This window comes from Rhodnius prolixus, unplaced genomic scaffold (assembly GCF_049639745.1).
Source record: "Rhodnius prolixus isolate KJV_2025 unplaced genomic scaffold, Rpr scaffold_5, whole genome shotgun sequence".
Classification (NCBI taxonomy): Eukaryota; Metazoa; Arthropoda; class Insecta; order Hemiptera; family Reduviidae; genus Rhodnius; species Rhodnius prolixus.
The window spans coordinates 4609796-4621941 of NW_027411624.1; positions in this window are offsets into that span (position 1 = coordinate 4609796).

The following is a 12146-nucleotide window of genomic DNA, read 5'->3' on the forward strand; positions in this document are numbered from 1 at the left end:
AACTGGATGAACGTTACGCCATCGGAGAACAGGTCAGATTTTAATGGCTTCTCATTGTAGGTGACCTAATAAAATGATAGAAATCCAAGCACGGCAAGCAGATGATGTATATTTTTAATTAATACATATGCTTTATTATGTATTCGACATATACACAGTAATATGGCCATTATTCAATCAGTAGTGGGCATTAATGCTTTAATCTTAAATTAATTGAATTTCAACCACTTTTTTTATTTATTGATTCATTAATTATTTGATGAGTATTGGGAAGGGACAAAGCCCCAGGCTGCCCAAAAGTTAGTCCCAAGAGATTGGTGTAGGGTTTGTGGGTTGGTGGGTTTTGTTAGAGGATGTAAGCGTGAGTGAGGGGTATGACGGTGAATTACAGTTCGCCTGTGGGTTCGTTAAACCCAAATTAGTTGCATCCCATACATCCACACACTCTGCAGACCAGCAGTGTATTGGTCTTAAGCATCCCAGGATTTCTAGATAAACTCATCCCCCGGACCGTTTTTTTTTTTTTACAATCTGCTATAATCCTAGGTGACTGATCGTGGCGCAAGAGAATCGTTTGGTTGAACTAAAAACTTTTTTTGCGCAAGGCCGCCTACTGAGATCTAACCTATTCGCAATCTACATAATGGACATGCGAGCTCGTCCTCAAACTATCCAACTACAACCTTCGCTAACGATAGCACTAATTATCTTGATCCTTCTTACGTCTCTACTTCTTCTTCTTCTTCTTGCAGCTCTACAACTCCTGTTTGGGCCTTGGCTTCTCTAATAATGTTACACCATTTATTCCTATCTCTTGCTTTTCCTCTCCAGTCAACTACTCCAACAGTCTTTAGATCTTCTTCAACCTTCTGAAGCCAATGCCTACGTGGACTTCCAACTCTTTTTTTTTTGGCCAAACATTGTACCAAACAGTAAACTGCGCGGTCTTCTATTTTCAGGCATTCTTTCCACGTGACCCAGCCACTCCATTCGACGACTCTAATAAAGTGCGTTACGACTTACGTCTCTACTTAGGCTAGGAATACCCGCAGGGTCGCCAACACCCCTACTGAAATGGCTAGTCCACTTCTCCCTACGGGAAATTTCTTAATCAATATCCTTTTTCATTTGGCTAGCATTACTGCAGGATTTAACTGAAGAGATAGGTTATGTAGAAGCACAGGATATATTTGGTCATGGTGGATATATACCCAATCTTACACAGACTTTCTCGCACATAAAGGACCTTTAAAACGGGGATATATTTGGTGAAATATCTCAAAATCGAATATCGAGATTAAATTCGATTTAATACCTAATATTAGAGCAGAGGTCGCCAAAGTGGTCTATAAAGACCCCCAGGGGTCTATTTAACAAAAGTATGGGGGTCGATCTGAGCCAGGGTGTCGAAGGAAAAACAATTTCAAACCCAATATAGCAGAACCTTGCACAGAAACACCAGGCAGTGTAATAATTAATTAATCTCATTAATTAAGAAGCAATACTTAATTAGTAGTTACTTTATGTACTTATTTAAAATTACTTATTATTTAATAAATATTAAGGTATTTTTTCAACATTATGATATTTTTCATAAAACTATTTTTACACAATGTAAAATTACTTTAATAAATGTTTTGTTTTTTCAATCATTTATTTAGTTACAATCAACGCATTTTGCGTTATAAGTAACAATGATAACAATAAGCAACATATCACACATATCAGAGTGGAGAAATTACCCAGCGGTAACACCACAAAAAACATTCTAAATTCTACTGACTCTCTTCATCAGCCACCACTGTCTTTTAAGACCGTCCTAGAAGTGTTGTCTGGAAATGTTCTGGAAGATAGATGTTTGTACAAGTGGATTGTGATGTGTTTGAATGTTAAGATGGAATTTCCTGTATCGTGTTTTCAGTAACTTGTGTTGCACGAAAGGAAATGGTTCAAGTCTGTGTGAATGGTTTGATTGGTGACGTTAGAAAGGAGCGTTTACTATAGAGCGAAGAATTTTAGACTGCAAGGACTGGATCCTTTGTAGATTTGAGCGTTTGGTTGAACCCCACACAGTTCGATGCCATAAGCCCAGACTGGCTTTAATATACTTTTTAAGTCTTTTGTTGTCCAGAGTGAGTTTTGATCTTTTGTCAAGTAGTCTTTTCAGTTGTCGGAAGCTTCTGTTAAGTTCTGTTCTCTTAAGTCGAGTATGAGGGTTCCATGTAAGTCTTCTGTCAAGGTAAAGCCCAAGGTAGCGGACTACGTTCGACTAATAAATGTTTAAAAACAAAATATACAAACACAGTACCTAATAGATAGTTTTATTTTTAATTAACTGAAAATTACTTTTATGGGGGCTCGATGGAGATTTCGAAAAATTATATATGGGCGTCCATGATCAAAAACGTTTGGCGACCCCTGTACTAGAGTAACAGAAAGTGATATAAAAAGTACCAAGTAGGAGAAAGTCTTTGAGCATTTCACACCTGATATCCCTTAAGTAACAAAAGTATCGCATGTAAATAAAGGATACATTATAATAAATAAATAAAATATAGTAAAGTCTCCCATTAATTACGGCTAACTAAACTGGTAATCTGTCCAGCTTCCGGAGATTTATTCTCCTCCAGTGTCTGTGTGGGCCGCCAGTCCAACGCCTCATGTATCTTCGAGATGTGTGACTGACGAACACTAGGTACCAGGAACACTAGACTATGTGATACCATTAGCTATCACGCGGCCAGCCATTTCATTCAGGCTCTAAATCTATTTAAACATATCTTTCCCAGAACAATATATCACTTCTCCTCCCCTTCTCCCCCACGAATAGAATTCCTTTCTCTCCAAATCTACATAGATAGAGCTTTGTAGATAAGGCTAAAAATAGTAATAAATCTATTTCTCAAATCTGTTTTTCCATGACCTAAATATTCAGATTAATTTAGATTCTTTCAGGTTTTTAATGATCTTTTTTGTATTTTTTTTTTTTTTTTAAACAAAAGGAAATAAATAAGTAGGTATTTGAGGGACGTCTTTGGGAATAGTTCACTTTTAAATATTCTTCCTGTGTAAGAGGTACTACAGTCAGCAAATCTAGTGCGAGATTGAAACATAAGTCGAAATCTCTACTGATTAACCCAACTCTTAAAAAAGGTTAAAAGTACAAAATCGGTAAGATATAAAAATCAACGATATTACCCAGAACTGTGCAACTAACCACATTTTCATTATTAACCTTTAAGCTATTTTCAGGTGGGGCTTAACGTCCAACTACCAAATTAGGTGTCGAGGACGGAGGCGACTAGCAAACATACATTACTGTAAATTTCTCATATTAACCATTAAATAAAATCCAAGGCCTAGACCGGGGGAATCGAACCCACTAAACCAACAATACATCTTAGCTTTGCAGGTCTAGCCTATAGCCGCCTAACATACTTTACTGCAAATTTCTCATATTAACCATTAAATAAAATCCAAGGCCTAGACACTGGGGAATCGAACCCACTAAACCAACAATACATCATAGCTTTGCAGGTCTAGCCTATAGCCGCCTAACATACTTTACTGCAAATTTCTCATATTAACCATTAAATAAAATCCAAGACCTAGACCGGGGAAATCGAACCCACTAAACCAACAATACATCTTAGCTTTGCAGGTCTAGCCTATAGCCGCCTAACATACTTTACTGCAAATTTCTCATATTAACCATTAAATAAAATCCAAGAACTAGACCGGGGGAATCGAACCCACTAAACCAACAATACATCTTAGTTTTGCGGGTCTAGCCTATAGCCGCCTAACATACTTTACTGCAAATTTCTCATATTAACCATTAAATAAAATCCAAGACCTAGACCGGGGGAATCGAACCCACTAAACCAACAATACATCTTAGTTTTGCGGGTCTAGCCTATAGCCGCCTAACATACTTTACTGCAAATTTCTCATATTAACCATTAAATAAAATCCAAGACCTAGACCGGGGGAATCGAACCCACTAAACCAACAATACATCTTAGCTTTGCGGGTCTAGCCTATAGCCGCCTAACATACTTTACTGCAAATTTCTCATATTAACCATTAAATAAAATCCAAGACCTAGACCGGGGGAATCGAACCCACTAAACCAACAATACATCTTAGCTTTGCGGGTCTAGCCTATAGCCGCCTAACATACTTTACTATAAATTTCTCATATTAACCATTAAATAAAATCCAAGACCTAGACTTTGGGGAATCGAACCCACTAAACCAACAATACATCTTAGCTTTGCGGGTCTCCCCTCTAATCGTATTAACCTTTAAGTTAAACTCTACAAACAAAAACAAACCTCAAAGTACCCATTCCTTTCTAAAAAAACCAAAAAATTGCTACTACAATTTAGCTCAACAGTAAATGTACTGTTAAAACCAGCGAAAAGCCCCCCTCTCCAGAGAAAAAAGTGAATTACGAGCTGAATAAAACAACACTGGTAGATTTATTTAAAAAAACACGCCCAAATTTTTAATGCTGTTCGTATCTCAATAAATTATAGTAAGATATATATGTATAAGATTGCTTTAGCAGTTTTTTGAAAGAACTTTTAACTGCAAAGTACTCCAATTATGTTATTAACCTCCCCTCCCAACTTGTTTTTAATTACTTCCAATTTTATTTTAAGTAACATCTAATAAAAAAAAGAAGTAATAATTGTAACAGGTCTCTTTTACCCTATAATTCGTTTAAAATATTATTTTTTTTTTTATTAACAAACCATTTTGGAAATATTGAAGGATAATGCGTGCTCATTTCAACTTGTTGCAATAATTGAACAATTACCTAAATAATTTAATCAATAAAACAAGAAATAATACACGTTGTAAAAAAAACATTTTGAGTTGGCGAACTTTACTGAATCAGAGATTTGAATTCCGTTTTCTTCGATTCTCCTCCACCGTTTGGTGTATAATACATTTTTAAAGTAATTGCCTATTTTTTCAGCCGGGCTTTACGTCCAACTACCAATTAGGTGTCGTGGACGGACGCGACTAGCAAACATACTTTACTGTTAAATTTCTCATATTAACCATTAAATAAAATCCAAGACCTACACACTGGGAATCGAACCCAGTAAACCAACAAATACATCTTAGCTTTGCGGGTCTAGCCTACAAACGCCTAACTTATTTTACTATAAATTTCTCATATTAACCATTAAATAAAATCGAAGGCCTAGACCTGGGAATCGAACCCACTAAACCAACAATACATCTTAGCTTTGCGGGTCTAGCCTATAACCGCCTAACATACTTTACTATAAATTTCTCATATTACCCATTAAATAAAATCCAATGCCTACACCTGGGAATCGAACCCCACTAAACCAACAATACATCTTAGCTTTGCGGGTCTAGCCTATAACCGCCTAACATACTTTACTATAAATTTCTCATATTAACCATTAAATAAAATCCAAGGCCTACACCTGGGAATCGAACCCACTAAACCAACAATACATCTTAGCTTTGCGGGTCTAGCCTATAACCGCCTAACATACTTTACTACAAATTTCTCATATTAACCATTAAATAAAATCCAAGGCCTACACCTGGGAATCGAACCCACTAAACCAACAATACATCTTAGCTTTGCGGGTCTAGCCTATAACCGCCTAAGATACTTTACTATAAATTTCTCATATTAACCATTAAATAAAATCCAAGTATATACTACACTGAAAATCATTTGACCCTTATGTAAATGTAAATATTTATAGTTACGTAAATATTTTTACCTTTTTTTTTATTTATTGTAGTAAAACGCACGCCAAAAAAAAAAATCCATAAATCAGGCCCAAAAAAAACATAAGAACCAAAAATTATCATATTTAAAAAAGTAACTAGTTCGCCTAAAGCTGTTTGTTTATTTTGTAACTTAGTTTGACAATAATTGATGGTGCTTTTTTTTTACTTATTTTTAGCTTTTTGCTTTGTTTACCATAAAGAATGGCTGCTGTTCAGAGTCATAAACCATACAAATTACACGTAATATAACAGCTAAAGGGACAGAAATGATTAAAGAGTAGCCATAAATATTACGAAGGACGGGAAAAAAATATCGTGATAATAACTTCATAATAGAAGGGATCAGCTCAGGAGTTCGCGAATACTGGAGTCCAACCAGGAGATCATAGGTTCGAATCCATCTGTTGGCGATTAGATTTCCTTAGAGCTCCTTACACTGTTCACTGTTCGGTCTGTAACCGGAATGCCCGGCAGTGCACCGAGAAAAAGCTCCGGGCGCTATTCAGTTTGACGCTCCCTAAATTAATAAAACAATTGGAAAAGTCCTCTTCCACTTTTAGGGAAAATCTGACATCCCTTTTTTTCTCCTAGCCAAAAAACAACATGGATGAATTATCCAAATAAATAAATACGCTGGTGTTCATCTTTAAATAAGAGACTGGGTTCGCTTGAAACTTCCTCAATAAATACTTCATGAATTATTTACAGACTAGCTGATTTGCAGTTCATTTTGGTGGGAACTTAAATAAATTTTTGGTTTTATTTAAATTCAGGGAATGTTGTTTTCGTTTAATTAACAAATAGGCAAAAAAAAGGCCTTTAAGGGGTTATAGGCAGTCAGAAATTTGAAAAAATCGATTTATTTTTTATTTTTTTATATTAAAGTGTAGTATCTCAGGAATGTTGTCCTAAAATTTCAAGTCGATCCGAGCAAAATTGTAAGAGTGAAAGTGTTTACAAGACCCGACCGTTCGAATTACCATCGCTGAGCACAGAGCTCAACTTGCTACGCGGGAGGCAAGAATCCTACGCAGACAGCAGAAATCGGAAAACTTGTACATTTTGGAAGACATGGAGGACTTATTTTATGGGCCTGAAATCGATGGAACTGTGTAAGTTGAAAAAAAGATTATCCAGGTTTTATTCGCAAACCTTTAACCTCTGAAAACTTTAAACGCGTTTTTCTCAAAACTACGTTTTCAAAGTTGGTGGACACGATATCTCAAAATCTACTGCACCGATCTTTTTGAAATTTTACGTATTTCTTTTACACATATTAAAATCGTACTTGGACGAAGGATTTTTTTTTTTCAATGAATAGAACTTGTTTTACAAACATAAAATGGTCAATTTTTTTAGTGAAAATCGTGAATCAAACTTTAAAGTTGTCCCAAAAATTAAAAATTCAATTTTTTTCTAAATCCTTCGGCCAAGTACGAGATAAAGTCATCTACTAACGAAATCTTTTCGAAATTTTGATTTCAGATGACCCAGTCTCAAGATATCATGTCCTCAAGAGGGTTGCATTTTTTTGACGTGTTGCATTAAAATATTCGCCATTAATACAATTATTATTAATTTGTAACGAAAAAATTACAATAAGTTCTTTAAACATGGACTGATATGACGCAAAAGTTCCCGAATAAAAAAGTAAACACGTTTTTCCCCTAAAAAAATTTGAAAAAATGACTTTCTTGACGCCTCTGACTGCCTATAACCCCTTAAAAATAATAAATCAGTCAATAAAGTAATAGTAATTAGGTGATCTCATTTATTTTGGCTAAATAAAGGAGATAATTAAAAAAATGCGTCCATTATTAAATGATTTGAAATTTTACTAGAGAATTAATTATAATAACATATGATTATGTTTGCTTTAAAAGATATAATATGTCTACGTAATAATTATGTCTGGAAGGCCAAGAATTTTTTATTTACTAATTTATTTATTGTAGCCTGCATCAAATACATACTATACATACATACATTTATGTATCTAGCAAATTGAATGAACAAAATATATAATTAAGTCTAATTGTCACTCCGCTGGGGCGATAGTGTTCCATAGGGTGGGGAAGGAATAATTGGGCTTGAGCTGCAGGATTAGGGTATTAAAGGAGAGATTATTGAGGAAGTGATTATGGGATCAATTCTAAAGGGACGCGACAGCCCAACTCACATCCAGTAATCAGACTAGAATTACATCTTAAACAAAAAAACCTAGTTCAGTGATGGTGAACCTATGACCCACAATTGCTAGGCAACCATTTGTTTGTTTACGCGGGCCTGATTTAGATTTTCTAATTGTGTGGATAATTTATATTCTATCTGTATTTTTTTTTTCATTTAAGCAATTTAAATGCTATCTACAACCTTTAGTTTGATCATTACAGTTCTAAAACGCAAATGACGACAACTGCTTTTGTAGTATTTGTAGTATTCTAAAAAAAACGACAACCCAAAGCAAATAACCATATTTAGATTCTTCTTCAGATAAAACACACTTTTGTAAGGTTTTGTTCAGTTATGTTTGTTAAAAAGAGACTTCCAAAGGCACTTGTTTCGTCCCCGTTTTACCCGTTAAGCCAACTGAATTTTTGAAGATGTTTAGTTTTGAAATTATTCAGTTTAAAATTTTTAAACAAAATTTGATCTAATTGTTTCAGTCTCCTTAGTACGTTCTAAGTGATTACACGTACTTCCGGAAACATGCCCAATTACGTACAATTTAAAATCATGATTACGAAAAAAACAACACTTACAAACATGTACTTCCGGTAGAAAAATACAAATTAAAAATTTTGCACGATTTTGTAATAGTTCCTCTCTTTCATGAGATAAGAGAAAGTAAAAGCTTTCTAGAATTTATAGAGAAGGCAGTGGTTTTTTTTAGATTCAGTTTGGAATATATAAACTCTTGTGGAATATAAGAATTAAGCACACTTCCTTCAAATTAATTAAAAACCTACAGTAATTAGTCGGTAATGGATAAAGCCGGTGGGTTTGAAAGACACAAGAATTTATGCGAAGAAGGATTTTTGGGGAAGAGCAAAGAACAGCGTGAAATAAGGAGTTAAAGATTAGAGAGAGATAGATAGATATTGATGTGGTGGCGAGTAAATTGTACGTATTCAATTAAGTTGATATATATTTATAATAAAGGAACTTAATTAACTTTTGACGTCACGGTTTCATATATTTATATATATGTGATTTTTTTTTTTCCTCTATTCCCTATTCGCTAGCTTTGTCGGTAGTGGCTCCCCACTGGGGAAGTTCGTTATCCTTCTTTTATTAATAGACAAGCTTTGAGAAACCAGTAGCATGCGCACTGATATATACAAATGGCAGGACCCTCCAAGTGTTTCCTGTGTGTGTGTGTGTGTGTGTGTGTGTGTGTGTGTGTGTGTGTGTGTGTGTGTGTATGCACGAAGACCCCCGACTGGAAATTTTGCGCGCTCTAACGGAAATACATATTTCAAGTTAAAACTACAAAGTTAGAAATGTAGAAAACATGTTAACTGATATCCAATGGTATAACATCAAATAGCCTAACTCTAGGCGCAAATATTGTATAACTTCCGTTTCTGCATAGTAATCGTGGTATTTTGGTTTTTAATTTAACATCTGTCGGTCATTGGCGCTCGGGACTTCTTTAAAGTGCATTGCTGGCCTCCAGATACGTAGTTTTCTCTCGGCTTAGGAGAAGAAGAACGATCTCTTGAACTTAGTAGGAGGATGGTATCGAAGAGATGTCGCGGTATAGCAATTGGAAGAATTGAAATAAAGTGAAAGTCTTCTTCGTTCTGACGGCAACCCTTGAAGAGAGGAAGAAACGTGGGTTTTTTAAGTGGGAGTTCTCCAGTTTCAGAATCCAGTAGCCTGTAGCTTACTTTTTATTGGATAGAAAAAAAATGTTATTAGTAAAGTACGCGTTTCCGTCCCCCATCCACGACACCTAATTAGGTAGTTGGACGTTAAACCCCGCCTGGACAAATAGGCGATTACTTTATTATCCTGTAAATAAATAAATTACTATTGTGATTTTTTAGGAGCGAACAAAATAAACTTTGAGTAGCGCCCCCCCCCCGAAAAAAAGCCTTGATGGGATTTGAGCCCCCCACAAAAAAAGTAAAAAATAAAATTTAAATATTTGTTTGCAATAACATTTTTTTCGCCGCGCAAAATCATCTGTAAGACATCATCTGTATTAATAGCCGTTGTAAGGGTAGTGAAACCCCACCACTCATCCACTCTAGCGTAGGGGTAGTGAAACCCCACCACTCACCCACTCTAGCCAGAGAGAGAGAGACAGCCCCCTTGGCACACAGAGAAGGGAGGCTCGGTGAATGTATATAAGAACGAGAGGAAAGTCAAAAAGGGATTCTCTGATTCTGTTCAAAGTCTTACACTTGAGTTGTACACATCGTTTAGCCACGTCAGTCAGTCTGTTCTGTTCTTGTAGTTAAAGTGTAGAGTCCTTGGCAGTCAGTCATATAAATATATAATATCTTATACCGATACTAAAAGTGTTATTTATCCATCAACATCCACAACCAACAAACTCCTCAAAAACCATTACAGCCGTTAATTCCTTTATCGGCTCTCCTAGAGCTAACTTTATATTCCTTTAAAGAAACATCCTGAAGACATCAAAGAAGATAGTAGGTCTTAAATTAAGATAATGGCTTAATTGAGAGTTTACGTTATTACAATCAATTCATTTTATGACTTTAGAAAATGCATCTGTAGCAGAAGTTCAGGATGTAGAAGAACAGATGGGGTTAGGGAGCTACCCCGAACGCCTCCCGGATCTAACCCATCCCGGATCTAATAGTGATAGGACAGCTATCCCTTTTTACAAGAGAGGTTGCATACAGGAAGGAGGACAGTCTCATCCAATCATCAATAAATCATTAAGCTCACTCAACTTTGTCGCTCAAGTTTAAAAGCATGAATCTACATTGTTCAACATGCTGAACAAACGCCATGTTTCTCCTAACAATTCATGCACATTCTACGTCAAAGTTTAACTATTTCAAAAGAGGTCACATAAAATCAAATGAAGTACTTTTTTTAAAAATTAAATTAAAGGATTAATTAAAATCCTACCTTTGAGGCGGAAGCTGACGCAATCCCTTGATGTCTCTTCTTCACACTGGACGGACACTGGACACAATTTAAAATTTCTTGTCGCAAAAGCTCTTTCAACGCATTTAAAATACATGAAATGAAATTTGGAATAACTGAATTACTTTTTTTATTACACGCACTGTTTAAAATATACGAATATATATTATTTTACAAAATAAGAAAAGAGATAAGCACTGAATTCCCGCAACAATCACTCCCGATTTCCCCTAAAACTCCCGCGCAAAATACCTGCAAAACAAAAACAAAAAGCAAGAGTCATTAATTAAATAATTATGAGAAGATAGCATTAGATGAAGTGCTCGGAAGCCACATAATGTTAAAAATAAAAATTAACAAATTTGAAAAAAAATGTTTGAACCAATCAAAGGAATGGGATTTTCCACAATTTTTGGAAATTTCCTGAAAATGGCTTCCATGATTTTCTTTAAATTTTATTGATAGCCTTCTACAAGGTTTTTCTTTTTCCATGGGAAATTCGATTAAGAAAAATGTTGTAAAAGGAAATCGTTTTGAGTGTTTGTCAAACCTCTGACATGATCGGCATTTTTTTCCCCCAGTTCACATCCGGTTCCTGGACAGTATAAGCTCGTTACAGACAGCTCTATCAATTATTCGACAATAAACTGTAAGAAACTCAATTTAGAAAGGAGAGAAAAAAAAAATCAAAGGGTTGATTCGAACCCCACGATCTTCGTGTTAGAATTGAGTTACGTATAATCACAAATCCACTCAGCTTATCCCAATCCCTCACATCAATTCTTCTCCCTCTGTTCTTGCAACTCAAAACACGAACTCAAATAACAACTCAATAAAATGAAAAACTAATTAAAGTAGTTCTGGAAGATTTATTTGAGTTTAAGTTTACTTAAGTCATTTAAGAGTTTTTCAACTCAAATTTCATTCCTATCCTCCCCCACTATTTGCATGTTAATACAGTAGGAATACATATTATATATTTTGCATACCCAAGAATGGATTATACAGAACACCTGTTACAGAAATTGATATTTCTTTTTACCACACAGATATATGACGTAATCCAACTATTAATCATACTAAAATATTTCTCTACAAATAAATACGTCATGTGTAGATGTATATTATATATTTCAATTAATTAATTTTATTTATGCATACATTTCTCCTCCAGTTAGTTAAAACCTAAGCCAATCAGATATTCAAACTGCCAGCGTCCCAAGCTA